The 4,357-nt window shown below is 46.8% G+C and overlaps 1 pseudogene; it reads left to right on the top strand.

Moving 5' to 3' along the window:
• The window catches only part of LOC108283811, a 9,413-nt pseudogene extending 7,342 nt beyond the window's left edge, over positions 1 to 2,071 (top strand).
• Positions 2,072 to 4,357: the final 2,286 nt, after the last annotated feature.

Raw genomic sequence — 4,357 nt, 5'->3', positions numbered from 1 at the left:
AAAAAAAAAAAAAAAAAAAAAAAAAAAAAAAAGCTTTAGAGCAGAAGTGAAAAGAAAGTACACTTGGAAGAGGACCAACAGGTGACTTGAGAGATCAAGTGAACAGTTTGACCTTTGACTTGGGGTCTTATATATTGGCCCGGGGTTATTTCTCCCCTGATTCTTCCCTTGGGATGAGCTGTCCACATGTGCTGTGGTCTACCAGCACTTGGGAGAGGCTGCATGCACAAAGTGTTTACTGAAGTTGCACACATGCTCACATGAGGCAGTTTTTCCCTTACCAGGCCAGTGTTCCTAGAGGAAGGTTATACACCAGTTAAATTCAGCCATTTTGCCTATTAGTGCGAATGCTTGAGCCAGAGAGCTTACTGAGAAGCTGCTGATCATCAATCAGCTTCAGGTTTTTTTCTATCTATTTGGAGACTGCCTTTCCCTGGTGCCGGCTGCAACCAATTATTTTTTGAGAAAGGCAGCTTAACAGCTACCTAACCATCACCTGATGGTTGCCTGACACTCCTGCTAAAGTGGAAAGACCCTCTCCTGCCCTGCTCATGTCTGATTAGCTACCTACTGTAACAATACCACCATCCATAGATAATTATAATATTGGAATTTTTCCTCCTGGGATATTAAAAATGTTAAAAAGTAGAATCTAGAGGACAGTATCACTTAATGTCCTCAGACAAAGGTGTTAGTGAGAGGAAAGGCACTAGGTGTTTGGAGAGTTTCTGGTTTAGGAGGCTGAATGTGGTAACAGTGGGACCACAACCGCAGGCAGTGTGTAGGCTCTAGACATCATTGCAGGAAGGAATTCAAGGATGAGTCAGAGAACAGTGAAAGTACAAGGATTTATTGCAAGGTGAAAAGTACACACTGAAGAAAGGGGAGTGCAGGTGTACTCAAGGAGTAGTCGCCCAGTAGAGTTTGAGATTTCTACCTTTCTGTGTTTCTTTTACCAAAGGGTAGAATAGTCATAAAGATTCCTGGAAAAATTCCTGGATTTTTCAGAAATGTGATGCCACCTATTTTTACACCAAATATGTTTGTTCCTGGAACTGTCAGAGAGTTGATGGGCGTGTGATTATGTTTTATTGTTTTTGTTTGTGTTTTGTTTTTTTGAGTCTTGCTCGGTTGCCCAGGCTGGTGTGGAGTGGTGTGATCTCTGCTCACTGTACCCTCTGTCTCACAGGCTCAAGTGATTCTCCTGCCTCAGCCTCCCAAGTAGCTGGGACAACAGGCACATGCCACCACAAATGGCTAATTTTTGTATTTTTAGTAGAGATGAGATTTCATCATGTTGGCCAGGCTGGTCTCAAATGCCTGACCTCAAGTGATCCACCCAATTAGGCCTCTCAAAGTGCTGGGATTGCTCTCTCTTCCCGCCGCCCAAGATGGACAAGACATCCAGCCCAAAAGAGACCTCACCCGCTTTGTGAAATGGCCCCGCTATGTCAGGTTGCAGCAGCAGAGAGCCATCCTCTATAAGCGGCTGAAAGTGCCTCCTGCAATTAACCAGTTCACCCAAGCCCTGGACCGCCAAACAGCTACTCAGCTGCTTAAGCTGGCCCAAAAGTACAGACCAGAAACGAAGCAAGAGAAGAAGCAGAGGCTGTTGGCCCGTGCCGAGAAGAAAGCGGCTGGCAAAGGGGATGTCCCCACGAAGAGACTACCTGTCCTTTGAGCAGGAGTCAACACCATCACCACCTTGGTGGAGAACAAGAAAGCGCAGCTGGTGGTGATTGCTCATGATGTGGATCCCATTGAGCTCGTTGTCTTCTTGACTGCCCTCTGTCGTAAAATGGGAGTCCCTTACTGCATCATCAAGGGGAAGGCAAGACTGGGACGTCTAGTCCACAGGAAGACCTGCACCACTGTCCCCTTCACACACATTAATCCGGAAGACAAAGGTGCTTTGGCTAAGCTGGTGGAAGCTATCCGCACCAATTACAATGACAGATACGATGAGATCCGGCATCACTGGGGAGGCAATGTCCTGGGTCCCAAGTCTGTGGCTCACACCGCCAAGCTAGAAAAGGCAAAGGCTAAAGAACTTGCCATGAAACTGGGTTAAATGAACACTGTTATCTGTAAATAAAAATAATTAAAACAAAGCAAAAAAAAAAAAAGTGCTGGGATTACAGGCATGAGCAACACACCTGGCCTATGTTAATGAGCCTATAATGAGATCCTAGGTGAAATCTAGGTCAAATCCAGCGCTATGTTGGATACAGTCAGTTTTGGCAAGCTTAGCCCACACCCTGATTTTTCAGGGTCTTGGCCCCTAGTTTATGCAGATATTTCTTTTCTTTTTATTTATTTATTTTTAATTTTTGTTTGAAATTTTTTGAAGAGTCATCCAGCCCAAAATGTCACTTTTTTTTAAATGCAGATATTTCACGTTTCCTTTTTGCTAGTTATGTGAAACTACTGCCTGACATTTTCTATTCTCCTGTGACCACCCTGTATTATTCCCATCTCACTGGGAATATAGGTGGTAAGAAATTATAGCAAGAGGAGTTGAATTAAAGGAAAAGACGTTGAATTTTGTTGTGATGGTCTTGAACTCCTGGACTCAGCCATTTTTCCACCTCAGCCTCCCAAGTAGCTGGGATTACAGGAATGAGCCAAGACCATACCTGGCCTCTTAGACACTTTCTATTCTTACTTCCTGACTCCTGCCACCTTTTCTCAGCTAAAACGATCTTTTTATGGTAATCAGTGAGCTTATCTTTTTGTGTGTGTGTGAGGGAGAGGGTAGTGGGGACAGAGTCTCTCTCTGTTGCCCAGGCAGGAGTGCAGTGGCTCAATCTCAGCTCACTGCAATCTCTGCCTCCTGGGTTCAAGCAATTCTCCCATCTCAGCCTCCTGAGTAGCTGGGATTACAGGCATGTGCCACCACGTCCCGCTAATTTTTGTGTTTTTAGTAGAGACAGGGTTTCTGCATGTTGGGCAGGCTGGTCTGGAACTCCTGACCTCAGGTGATCCTCTCACCTCAGCCTCCCAAAGTGCTGAAATTACAGGTGTGAGCCATCACACCCAGCCCAGTGAGCTTATTTTTGTTGCATTCAGTTAGTGTCTACATAATTCTCCTCTTCATTGCTTAATCCATTAACTGTTCCATCCTTCATGGTTTCCATGATAGTTCTCTAAACACTTGAAGGAAACTCTTCTTTTCCCCACTGCTTAAAGGCTAGTAGTATTTCCCTCAGGGTATCCACTCTACTTTGGGTAGGAGTTGATGACTCTCACGGTAAGGCTCAGTGGCTCATGTCTATGACTCTCTTCCTTTTTTTTTTTTAGACTGAGTCTCACTCTGTTGCCCAGGCTGGAGTGCAGTGGCACGATCTTGGCTCACTGCAACCTCTGCCCTCCTGGGTTCAAGCATGTTCTCCTGCCTGAGCCTCCCAAAGTGCTGGGATTACAGGTGTGAGCTACTGAGCCCAGCCCCATTTTTTCTTTTTTTTGAGATGGAGTCTCACTCTGTTGCCCAGGCTGGAGTGCAGTGGCACAATCTGGGCTCATGGCAACCTCTGCCCCCCAAGTTCAAGCGATTCTCTTGTCTCAGCCTCCCTGCTAGCTGGGATTACAGGCATGCACCACCATGCCCAGCTAATTTTGTATTTTTAGTAGAGACTGGGTTTCTCTATGTTGGTCAGGCTGGTCTCGAACTCCTGACCTCAGGTGATCCACTTGCCTTGGCCTCCCAAAGTGCTGGGATTATGGGCATAAACCACCACACACACTCCCTCCCCCGCCTTTTTTTTTTTTTGAGACAGAGTCTTGGTCTGTCCGCCCAGGCTGTAGTGCAGTGGCATAATCCCGGCTCACTGTAACCTCCACCTGCCAGCTTGAAGCGATTCTTCTGCCTCAGCCTCCCAAGTAGCTGGGACTACAGGCACAGGCTACCACACCTGGCTACTTTTTTGTATTTTTAGTGTAGACACAGGGTTTCACCATGTTAGCCAGGATGGTCTCAATCTCCTGACCTCATGATCTGCCAGCCTCTGCCTCCCAAAGTGCTGGGATTACAGGCATGAGCCCTCACACCCGACCTCTAGAAAGGTGTTTTAAAACAAATCAGCGCTGGGTGCGGTGGCTCACGCCTGTAATCCCAGCACTTTGGGAGGCTGAGGCGGGCAGATCATGAGGTCAGGAGTTCGAGACCAGCCTGCCCAAAATGGTGAAACCCCATCTCTAGTAAAAATACAAAAATTATCCAGGCATGGTGGTGCCTGCCTGTAATCCCAGCTACTCGGGAAGCTGAGGCAGGAGAATTGCCCGAACCTGGGAGGCAGAGGTGGCAGTGAGCTGAAATCATGCCATTGCACTCCAGCCTGGGGGACAAAATCCAGACTTT

The sequence above is a fragment of the Cebus imitator genome, unplaced genomic scaffold, assembly GCF_001604975.1.
Source record: "Cebus imitator isolate Cc_AM_T3 unplaced genomic scaffold, Cebus_imitator-1.0 Scaffold265, whole genome shotgun sequence".
NCBI classification, from domain to species: domain Eukaryota; kingdom Metazoa; phylum Chordata; class Mammalia; order Primates; family Cebidae; genus Cebus; species Cebus imitator.
This window is presented reverse-complemented; position numbering and strand designations above follow the sequence as displayed.